General features: G+C 38.3%; 1 protein-coding gene across 1 annotated transcript in view; it reads left to right on the top strand.

Moving 5' to 3' along the window:
• Window positions 1-9,103: 9,103 nt before the first annotated feature.
• mpped2a (metallophosphoesterase domain containing 2a) overlaps window positions 9,104-12,569 on the top strand; it is a 68,317-nt gene continuing 64,851 nt past the window's right edge. The window contains exon 1 of the mRNA XM_056259195.1: window positions 9,104-9,244. The gene's annotated coding sequence lies outside the window, so the exon portion shown is untranslated. The remainder of the gene's footprint in view (window positions 9,245-12,569) is intronic.

Here is a 12,569-nt window from a genome sequence, read left to right on the forward strand (position 1 = left end):
TTGAAGACGAGACGAGCTGCAGCGTTCTGAATCATTTGTAGAGGTTTACTTGCACATGATGGAAGTCCAGCCAGAAGAGCATTGCAGTAATCCAGCCAAGATATGACCAGGGCCTGGACGATAAGTTGTGTTGCATGCTCAGTTAGGAAAGGCCTGATCTTCCTGATGTTGTGCAGTGCATGATCGAGTTGTCTTTGTAATTTGGTCTGTGAAGGTCAGCTGGTCATCAAATATTACTCCAAGATTTCTGACCGACCTTGATGGGGTGATTGGGGAAGAATCTAGCTGGATGGCGAAGTCGTGTTGTAGAGACGTATTGGCAGGGAGGACGAGAAGCTCAGTCTTTGCCAGGTTGAGCTGGAGGTGATGTTCCTTCATCCATGCCGAGATGTCCACCAGACAGCTTGAGATCCGTGCAGCTACTGTGGGATCATCTGGTTGAAATGAGAGGAAGAGCTGTGTATCATCAGCATAACAATGGTAAGAGAACCCATGTGCCTGTATGATGTGTCCCAGTGATGTAGTGTAAATGGAGAAGAGGAGGGGTCCAACCCTGGGGAACCCCTGTGGTCAGTTGATGTGCTTTGGATACCTCGCCTCTTCATGCGACCTTGAAGGTTCTACCTGTGAGATAGGACTCAAACCAGTGGAGAGGAGTACCTGTGATGCCCAGAGATGAGAGGGTGGACAGAAGGATCTGATGATTCACAGTGTCGAAGGCAGCAGACAGATCCAGGAGAATGAGAACTGAAGATTTGGAAGCAGCTTTTGCGGTCCGTAGGGCTTCTGTGACCGACAGCAATGCAGTCTCGGTTGAATGCGCTTTTTTGAAGCCAGATTGGTTGACATCCAACTATAGATGTTAACAGTTTAACCTGTTACCCATAATCCTGAAGAGAGCTCAAATACCGAAGGCACTGTCAGCAAGCAAAATATTATAAGTGTGCAGTAATATAAGTGTGCAGTAATTATAAATGTCTTTATTGTCACTTTTGATCCATTTAATGCATCCTTGCTGAATAAAGTATTAATTACTTTTAAAAAAATGTAATGCCCCCAGATTTTTGAACGGTTGTATATATTTCAAGATTTTACATAAAGTTTTTAAAATAAATTTTATACTGATAATTGATGACTATAAGTCAATATATTTATATTGCACTGTTTCTATTAGATTATGCCATGCTTCATGAGATAAGTAGTTCATTTACTTATAATTTCTGATAAATGTGGAGCTGGTTGCTGATTGATGAATTATGGTTTGGTACACTGTGAAAAGTGCTGCGATATAACTTTCGGAGTGAGTAGGGCATAGGGATGCTCTTCCGATCGGAATTTGCCATTTAAATGTACACAAAGTCACATTTATATTAACATTAATAATAGAAGAAAATATTCCTTGAATAAAATCAGTTCATTTAGATGTTTCTACACAAAGCACATTGTTTTAGGTTACCTGACAAATCATTTATAATTTAGGGGATTCACTCCGGTTGTCTCTGCCAAACCTTAGTCACCGCAGCTTTCATGTGGCCAAATAGCTCTAACGTGCATCCAAACAACTGAGAGCTCTGAGCTTTCAAGAAATTAAACAGTGTGGTTTGTTTGCTTTCATTCCAAATGAGTCTGAAATTTCATTAGAACCGAGAGACCGAGAACATCAAGCCTCTCAATAGGCTTAACGGCACCCATGATTTCTCTTTTCTCGTTGAATATGGGGAGACTGTTAAAATATAATTAATGCGTTCTAAATCAAATTGGTTTTCATATTTGTTCCTTGCCAAATATAATGTGCAATCATAGAGTGCATGGGCCTGCAGTCTGATTTATTTGATTATTGGGGACAAATAAGACGTCAGTCTTGTGTGTTTCATTGCAGGCCTGTTGAGTGATTGAGAGGGATGAGAATGTATGTTTGACAAAGAGTGAAATAAAGACGTTACAGAGACAAACATCGCATGCCGCACACACACAATTCTCAGAGCAAAACACCATCAACAACCACAGCAGGGTGGAAAGCAATGAAACTGTGCTGCTAAAGCAAAGACTTCATGGTCCAGATATATCACACACTTCTAAAGCTAAACAATATATACATATATTCATGATTCACATGCATTATTCACATCAGAGACTATTTCATGTGGTATATCCGAGGCCATAAAGTCTAAATGCATTAGATGTGTATATATATATGGCCATCATGTAGTAAAAACACGGTTGGTTCACCACTGTCTTAAATGAATGTTTCATCAGATGCCAGCATGATTACACATACTCTTTTGTCCAGATTTTCAGACACAGTTATATTTCATGCCAAACTAAAAAGGAATTATATTTTGCATGAAGAAACTTAAGTCTATTTTAGGAATAAGATATTTTATATTATTATTATATTTTAATGTCAATTAAGTTTGTTTCTTATATTCTATTTAGGTATTATATATTATATAAATGTGTTTTATCATAGCAATTAAGCAGATTCTTGCCATAAAAATCTATAAAAATTATTTTATATGATTTTTTAACAATTAAAATCAGCATAAACGCAATATGCTTCAAATACTTTAGCATTTAAATACTTTTATTTAAACTATATAAACTTTTATTTCTCTATATTCATTTTTTATATAGAGAAAAAGTATTTTAGGGGTTGAAGTAATATTATAAAAACATCTTTTTAAAATGCTTCATTTTTGTTTGTGTAGTTTTAGAAATTGGTTAATTGGGTCAGACGGATTTTGTGAAATTCACTTCATTAGATTTTTCTCCTTGTTCTCTTTCATAGCCCAAACTTGGACTTTCCATGCCTTCAAACATGTCGAGCTGTCTTTGTTCCACGTTGTTGCTGTCAATATCCCATCTCTACAATAATCAACTTTTCTGTTCTTTCTTGTTTTGTCACACTTTCCGAGGCGATTGGGAGAGCGAGGGAAGCTGGAGTGATTGATCCATCTCTGTGGTTAGCGCAGGGGAAAGATGGGATTGAGAGTTCATCAACTTTACTCTGAATTAAAAAAAAATTGTCCGTCCATCCACTCTTGTGTGAAGAGGTTAAGGTGTTTTGTTCCAATGCCAGTTGCACCTTAGCGAAAGAGCAACTTCAATATCATGAGAGCTGTCTTTATAAGATATTGGCCTACTGTTACAGAACAACAGACCTTTGAAAATCCTGTCAAAACATGACAAGAGGCCAATCCATGTATTGTGGAAGCAGCATTGTGACGCAGTTAGTTCTCACCCTGATCAGTGCTCCAGTTCTTAGGAAAGGTAATACTTGTAGCCTCCACCTTTGGACCCACAGGCGCAGAGCTGTCAAAGCCACAATAAACGAAAGACATGGGTTAAACTTTTCAAATGGAACCTGATATTTTTACAAACATAGGGCCTACACTACAGTACAAAAGTTTAGTTTTTTCAATGCTTTTGAAAGAAGTTTCTTATACTCACCACCAAGGCTGCATTTATTTGATCGAAAATATAGTACAAAAAAATTTGCTGCTCAAGAAACACTTCTTATCATCAATGTTAAAAACAGCCGTGCTTCTTAATATTTTTGTAGGAACAATGATATACATATTTGAACAGCATTTGAAGTCTTTACTGCCACTTTAGATCGATTTTATGTCGTTTTTTAATAAAAGTAATAATTAATTTTTTTGGTAACCTTTGGAATGGTAATGTTAATGTTAAAAATTAAATCAACATTTAAATATATCAACATGTCGCCTAAATATTGTTTCGTTGTTTACAGGAAAGGCAACATTATAACAAATGTTACAGTTTATTTATTTATTTATTTGGGAAATAAATACTCTCCTTCTATACATTCTATCCCTGCCCTGCCTTTATGTAGTTTATAGTTTTAACTTGGCATTGTGTACTGTGAAGATGTAGATGGTCCCCATTTGTAAAGGTTGAAAATCACTATACAACTTTTGCCCAGATTTTTGCACATATTTGCAGTCTGGACAAGACAACGCTAGTTGCCGGAAGTCAGAGCCGCAGTGTCTGATGAATACTCACATTGGCTGCTAAGAATCGGGCAGTCAGCCCCTGCTGGTATAATGTAATGACACCATATTGGTTCTCTACTGATGGCCATATAAAATTAGCTGTGTATTCTGAAGAAGATATTTTTTGCAGGCAACTCATTGCAAATATTTCTTTATGTTATAATAGATAGAAAAAGTTATAGGAAATATGAAAAATGGTTCTTTTGATTAAATTGTTGGTCACACTAAGAAAAATGGTCATTTTAAGAACTGATCACTGAAAGGTTCTTTGGGGAACCAAAAATGGTTCTTCTATGGCGAAACCCTTCTTTGGAACCTTTAATTTTTAAGAGTGCCGTCATATTGAAGGGTTTTGTGTGCATTCAGACATCAGTCAATCAGTGCCATCATGATGTCATTTTGGCTCCAGAATGATTAGACATGTGACCTTGGCTTTAATGGCTCAGATGACTGAAGGGTTAGTTCACCCAAAAATGAAAATTCTGTCAGTAATTACTCACCCTCATGTTGTTCCAACCCCGTAAGACTTTCGTTCATCTTCGGAACACAAATTAAGATATTTTTGATTAAATCTGAGAGCTGGATCACTCCTCCATAGGCTTCTTAAGGGATCGAAACTGACCGGCCCAAAAGTTATGAAAGACATCGTTAAAATAGTCCGAGTGACTACAGTGGCTCAATCTTAATTTTATCAAGCGACGAGAATACTTTTTGTGCGCAAAAAACAAACAAAAATAATGACTTTATTCAACTAATCATTTCCTTCTCTGTACGGCCGTGATATTTCACGTAGTGATATTGCACAAAGCTTCTGTGTTGCACGTTACACGTAGGCTCACTATTGGCCGACGCTGGTCATGTGTGATGCGTGACGTACAACCTAGAAGCTTTGCGTAGTTTCACTACGTGAAATATCACGGCCCACAGAGAAGGAAATGATTAGTTGAATAAAATCGTTATTTTTGTTTGTTTTTTTGCGCACAAAAAGTATTCTCGTCGCTTGATAAACTTAAGGTTGAGCCACTGTAGTCACTCTGACTATTTTAACGATGTCTTTCATAACTTTTGGGCCGGTCAGTTTCGATCCCTTAAGAAGAGTGATCCAGCTCTCAGATTTAATCAAAAATATCTTAATTTGTGTTTCCGAAGATGAACGAACGTCTTACGGAGTTGGAACAACATGAGGGTGAGTAATTACTGACAGAATTTTCATTTTTGGGTGAACTAACCCTTTAAAAATATATATATATAAGGAGGCTGCGTCCGAAATCGCATACTCATACTTATTTTGAATACGTAATTACTCCATGACCGCTAAAAAAGTGTGTTCTATATAGTATGATTGTGTGTAGTATGAAAGTCTGTGCGTACATTCATCATGCCGTCATTATCATGTGACCTACCAGCTTCAGTTGTGTCGCTTCACTGCCATTCACAAATCCTCTTCCGTGACCTCATGGATATAGTGTCCATCAAATGCACGTATCGCCAGAAGCACCAGGTCATCCGGGTACTTTGTGCCTACTCTTTTATGACCACTGTGAATTCTGGCATACTTCTTTTGTCACATAATATTTTTCTACATAGGGAAAAATGTGATTTCGGATGCAGCCTGAACATGAACAAAGATGCAGGTTGTGTGCTTCCTTTGGGCATTGAGGTGAATAGGAATGTTGTCAGGTAGTTTTTTTCCCCAGGTATTACAGAATTGTTAAAGCAACACTAAGTAAGATTTTTTACCTTAAAATAATGTTTCCAAAATCGTTTCAGTGGTTCATTAAGTCGTAACAGGGTGAAAGGCCCTTCTGGATTTGCTTTGCGGTCCTATATCTGCTATAACCACGCTGTGTAAGATTGCCAGATCGGGTCGAGTTTCTGTAGTTCTAATGAGACATAAGAAAACTACAAATTTGACTTGCTTTACGTCAAGCGTTACAATAGTCATTATTTAGTTTTTCTTCGTTTCTGAGGTCGCAATACATCATACTTTCATGAAATCATGCAACATACTCTACCTTGTCTGTGGACATCGTTCATTCCAAAGCCGGTGCTGGATTAACAACGAGCGTTCGTGCGACAGTAGGATGCGGTAGGCTAAATTATTTACGACAGCGGTAATGGACAATTCCGCTTCCAACCTGTAGGGCGACCGCAGAGGAAAAGTTACTTGGTGTTGCTTTAAAAGATTTAAAAAATGAATCCTTTTGACTGAAATTAATTCAGCACGTCATACAGTGCAATATCACATGAAGTCCAAATGTTTTATTTTTCTCTTCGTCTCTAGTTTTCTGATTAGTCTCTGGTTCTGATTTCCTATTCAAGAGTATGTGTGTGATCGTCAAAAAGCTGTGTGAGTGACTGTTTGTGCAGGGATATCAACTTGATAGCAATCTATCCGAGAGCCCCTCGTGCCCCTGCTGCTAGATTTGGGTTAAGTGAAAATCACCCACCTCTCGTCACACAGAATCTATCCCACACTCCCGGTTAATATGGCTTTTATTCCATTATCATTTTCATGGAGTCATTTTGCCCCTCTTTTATAGAAGGTCATAAAATATATAGTGATTTTTTTAAGCATTCTGCATAACATTTACATTTTCTATTGTATAGATGTGATCAGGGGAAGGAGACTGAATAAAACATTCATGTCAGAGGCCATTTCTTCAGTGACATTTGAAGCTGTATCTATCATCTCTCTCTCTCTCTCTCTCTCTCTCTCTCTCTCTCTCTCTCTCTCTCTCTCTCTCTCTCTCTCTCTCTCTCTCTCTCTCTCTCTCTCTCTCTCTCTCTCTCGGGCAGGCAGGGGAAAAAATGATGGTGCAGTGTTTAACGGCGTCTCTCCGCAAATAAAATTCCCACCCTGCCTTCACATTATTACCCGCTGGCTAGTCGATGAAAACACATTGAAAAGTCAAATAGAAATGTTGCTTAGTTGTGAGTGGTTTGTCTGTATTAGTGTGTGAGTTTGTGAAAATTGAAACATGTCAGTGAAAAATCCACATTTCAAAGATCCGCCTTCTTGTGGGACACATGCAGGTAACAGGGCATCATTTCACTTAGCAATGGATTTAGTGTGATTTCGACATTGAAAGCATGCAAAACTAAATGCAAAATTAAAAGCTTTCATTCTGAGTAATTAATATTTTTTAATTAACCCTGCCAGAATTTTTTGGGCTTAAGAGACAATAAGGACTTTATTTTGGAAATGGCATTCGATCTGAATAGGCTACCAGGTAAGATTGGAGTCTTATTTTATTTTAAGATTTAATATTCAATCACTGCAAATGATTTTGCCACAATAATATTTGGCATGTGTGAACTGATTTGATTGGTTTGAGTTTTCCAAGGTAGGAAGGGCAAAATATTTTTCTGATGTTGAATGGGAAAAGCCGACATGCTTATTGTCACAAATTATATGGTTTATATTTCCAAAGCACTACTGAACATCTAATATATATTAATCTACACATATAAAGTTTCTAAATCAAATTTTAGATAAATTGGGCCACAAAGTGACCTAAACTGTAAGATTAAAATCCTTTATTAAAACTCTTTAAATAATTAAAATAATCAAATTTCAATGCTCTGACATGCTAATTACAACTCATTTTCAAATTATTTCTAATTCTATGTACAGACCACTTGAACATCTAAAAAGCATCAAGAATGACAATTTTCAAAAGATTGTCTCAACTAGAAAAAAAATGCTGAGATTTTCAAAACAATCGCATATAAAGTTGCTAAATCAAATGTCAGATAAAATGGCCCAATAAGTTAATATGACCTGATTTTTTATATATATTTTGATGGTTTCTTTCATTAAAACATTAAAAGACTGTTTTTGAGAAATTCTATATGCAGTTGTTCTTTAGAGCTCTACACTAATTTCTCTCTCACACACTCCTATACACAGTTGAGTTTTAGCAGAAGTCGTTTTTTAATTCTATATATTATTCTGACACCCACAAGTCCAACAAACTGAACATGCCGCTCACATACATAATGCATGTCCTAATGGTGTTATAAATTAAAGTCACCATGAAATCAAAATTGACTATTATTATTTTTATGGAATATTGCAGTGATTATCATAAAATAATTTATCCGTGCATATCATTTGATGTATGTTAAATTCATGTGCCCTCATAATCTTTAATCAAAATAACTTGCAGCATCTCTTCTCTGATGACACGTTTACATGGCGTGGGAGCGGAACAACCTGTAACTCACATGAGTTCGACCAATAGCAAACCACAACCATCCAATCAATTCCCCATGAAAAAAAATCAAGTCCCGCCCTACATTTTTTCTTGTCCGAAATGCCATTTCACTCAGATATATCACAATCTGAAGAATAGACTCCTGGCAATTTCCATTTCATTCTGACTTCAGATCAGAAATAATTGTATCCAATGAAAAGAGGGTTCAATTCTCTGTTCACATTTTACCATTAACACAGAGTGTTGGGATATTGAAATAACTCTTAGGCTTTTTTTGTTACATATTTTCAACATTAAATGACAGAAGGGACCAGAAATGACACACAAAGAGCAGTGTGGAAAATGTGGCTGTAGATAATTCATCAAAAAAGTAGCCCATTTTACCTGACTCACCCTACAAAATAAATGAAAGCAAGATTATTTTCAGCCAGTCATAGACTAAAAACTTTGCAAACATCACTTGATTTTGACAGAAACAAATCCCCTGACCCACGGCTCCACCACACAGTGAAAAGCAAATCATAGTGTCTTGTCTTCTTTAAAATGAAAACTAAATCAGCACTTCCTCAAGGTACCTCTCAGGTTTGCTTAAAACAGTGCAATAAAATGTAACCCTCAAAACAAAGGACTGCAGAAAGACGCGTACTCTCCTCTCCACGTGTGAACGCATATCATGGCAGACTCTTTTGAGGGAGGGGAGGAGTAACCACACACACACTAACACACATACTCGCTCCGCCATGCTAGTACGGAGGCTATGCTCTCGTCGCTGCTCTCTGACCCCAGTGGCAGTCCTTTCTTCCTCCACTGCGGTCTAGACTCACTCCCCCTCTCCGCCAGTCAGAGCGAGGCTCGCCGCCTGCCTGCGCTGCTTTTCCCGCGTGTCTCCGTCAGCTCGCCGGAGGGTCTCCCAGGGTCGAGGGTCCTGCCCCTGCCCGGCTCCGAGTGCCACCTCTTCGGCTATCGACATCTGCATTCCCCGGCGTGCATGGAGCAACATCTTTAGAGGTGGGCGAGAGAGAAAGAGACGCTTTCAGCCTCTTCTTGTGTGTTATGCAGCTTGTAAATGTTACGCTTAGACAGGGAGCGAGAAAAAAAAGAAAGAGACAAAAGGGTTAGAGGTGGCTTGTCATTGAGCGGCGGTGTCAGCGCGGCCACTCACCCGGGGAACGATCACCCTCCGCGGCGAGTGTGTTAGACACATTTACACACGAGTTTGCGTGTTTTTACTCGAAATGTCGGAGATATTGTAGTCGGGGTGATGTAGGTTCAACTTGATCTTTTTTGCTCTCTCTCTCTAAAGCAGGGCTATTCAATTAGCTTCATTCGAGTGCCGGATTATTGAATCGAAAAGTTGAGGAGGGCCGGTGGGTTTAGCTGATTTATTGAAACATTATTTATTATTTATTGAAACATAACCGTATTAATAAATAAGCTAAATTAAACCAAAAAAGTATTGTATTTACTTGGAAATGTGGTACCCAACAGTATGCACATTTATAAGACCATAATAAATAACTTATTTACAGTTGTGTACAAATATATAAATTATACATGCTCATAGCTATTGGTAAGAAATATTTTATTCATAATTCTTATAGGCTTAAATTAAAAATTCTGACACTGAGACTTGGTAACCACATGTAAAACCATGCATGGCTACTCATTTACTCACTACCACTATAGAGAAATGCCTAAACACAGGTAAAAACTATACACACAACGAATTATAAATTCCTCTACCCACCTAATAAATCTAATGCAATATAATTTACTATTAGGGTTGGGTATCGTTTCATTTTTAGCGATTCCAATTCCGATTCTGCTTATCGAATCCGGTTCTTATCGATTCGTTTCCGATTCCAATATTTTTTGGAGAGAGAAAAAAGGGCAAATACTTGAAGAATAAATATTTCTACCTTTTATTCTTGCCAATTTTAAGCAATATCCAATAAAATGGCTAAAGTGAAAGGAGTCTCTTCATATAAAGGTGTTGATTACATTAATTAATTCATAAATACTTGTTTTACTGGAGTAATAGTGTTTGAATTAATGATTCAAATGAGTTTTTAAAAAGAAAGACTATTAGACTATACATATGTAGTTGTCTGATGTATGTAATCGTGATCTCCATTTTAAACAAAACAAAAACGATTTTAAGCCACATAGATTCCTGAATTAGGGACCGTTCACATATCGCGTCTAAAAATGCATGGAGAAGCGGGGCCGCGCAAACCTGACTCCGCCAGATGGATTTGCTCCGCATATCCATCTGGAAACCTTCCGTTGAAGTAGTTTTGGTAAGGGGCGAAAATACTGGTTAGCTGATTGGCCTATGTTGGTGATAGACGGGCCAAATCAACCAATCAGATCAACGAAGCATATGACGTACTAACAGAGCGTATCTTTTCCTCTGAGAAAAGCCTCCAGAGCAGTGTTTTGCTCTTCTTTCAGTGAAGAAATACTCTGTAATTCCGATAAAACTTGCTCGATAGCCACGCTGATGCTAGTTTCATCCGCTGAAGCCGACATGTTCTTTAGACTGAACTGACGCGCTTCTCGTTGCGTCACACCTCAACCCGCCTCAAAGCCAACGCTGATTGGACGTTCGTTTGGTGAACTGCTCCCAAATTTTCTTTAACGGAAAGTATCCAGACTGATCTGCGAGTGAAACCTTGAAAGCTCGCGAGATCAGGATGGTCTCACGAGGCTAGGGCCGCGCCGCTTTCTCCTCCTTTCCACAAGCGCTTGCGCTCCCGTGGCGTCTGTCGTTGCTATGCAACCATGAACTGCGCTCTCCATGATGCAGACGAGGACGTATCAGCAAAGGATTAATTGATTTATAGCCCTCGCATTAGCTTTACTAGGCTACTAGATATATTTATGGAGATGAGAAATAAAAACATGCCCTGTTCAGCTATGATCAGCTGTTTGGCCGAGCTTTCGATGTTACAGAAAGGTCGTTGTTTTTTGTCACATGACCTGCGCGCCTGCAAAAACGAGCGCCACGCACCGCATGCTCGTCGCTTCTATTATGAACGTGCTTGCCACGCGCCTACATTTGAAATAACGAATTTGCAACTGTCCCAAAGTCAGGAATCGATAAGAGGAATCATAATGCGTGCTTCTTATCGAATCCCCGGTTTTGGGAAATTTGTTACCGGTTCTAAAATGGAACCAGTTCTCGATACCCAACTCTTACTATAACTAAGTATTAAATATTCCAAATTTCTGCCCAAACTATGGTAAATTACTACAGTACATTCATGGTAAATGTTTGTAAGGCTGGTGATTAAGGGATTTAAAGTCTTCTAATTCATTCATGGCACAATGTTTCTGCTGTTACCTCATCAGTCGCGTTGGAATGTTGAGGCTGTTTCATCCGATTTAAAACTGTTAAATCATTGAGTGATTTGTGGCTTGTAACAGACAGGTGTGTTGAATTGAACCGCTTCTCACTAGATGTATCAACGCTGTTAAATAATAGTGTCCGGGACCGAGAGTAAACGCAACTCCTGTAAGCTTGCGTTCCGTTATACACTATGCTGCGAAGTTCAAAGTAAACTTGAGAAACGTTTCTCAGTTCAGTCTGAGCGCTCATGGTACGCAGAATACGTATATCCGTACAGCTGCAGGCGCCACTGCGGCCACGCGCATATCTAAACAAATTTAACCGCACCACCAGGATAAGAGGAGGAGGGCGGTTGGGGGCCGGATGGAGATGATTGGCGGGCCGCATGTGGCCCACGGGCCGCCAATTGAATAGCCCGGCTCTAAAGAGTGTAGCCTGCACTTGAGACATGATTTCCAACCTTTATTTTGATCGTTCCCTCGCATTGTTCAGCCGGAAGCAGTAGAGTTGAGCGCAAATAAATATCACGCGCGTATGTAGACGTTATATATTAAACGCAACGGCAGGTTTTTACGCAGCTAAGCTAGTGGTTGCTAGCTAGCTGAGGTGAGGAAAGCGATTTTTTTTGCATAATATGTGGAGTAATGAGGATGAATATAGTTTTATGCAAAATTGGGCATTTTCGAAAAACCTTTTTTTTTCATGAAACAAATTGGTATATTACGTGGAGTTATGTGTAAATTAGTCTAAAGAGTTTGACGTAAAATATTAAAATAACTTAATTACATATGTACGTGACAGGAAAATATTGTATTCCATACTAATTTTGTTTTTTAAAACTGAAGTTTATAACATACCGTATAATGTATGATAGTACTTATTAGTAACTTAATTCAAATTATTTGGTCATTTGTGCTGTCATTAGTACAGTACTGTAGATTTAATTACAGTAAACACAATTAACTACAGTCTGTTACAGTT

This window comes from Rhinichthys klamathensis, unplaced genomic scaffold, assembly GCF_029890125.1.
Source record: "Rhinichthys klamathensis goyatoka isolate OS25496 unplaced genomic scaffold, OSU_Roscu_1.1 h1tg000165l_1, whole genome shotgun sequence".
Lineage (NCBI taxonomy): Eukaryota > Metazoa > Chordata > Actinopteri > Cypriniformes > Leuciscidae > Rhinichthys > Rhinichthys klamathensis.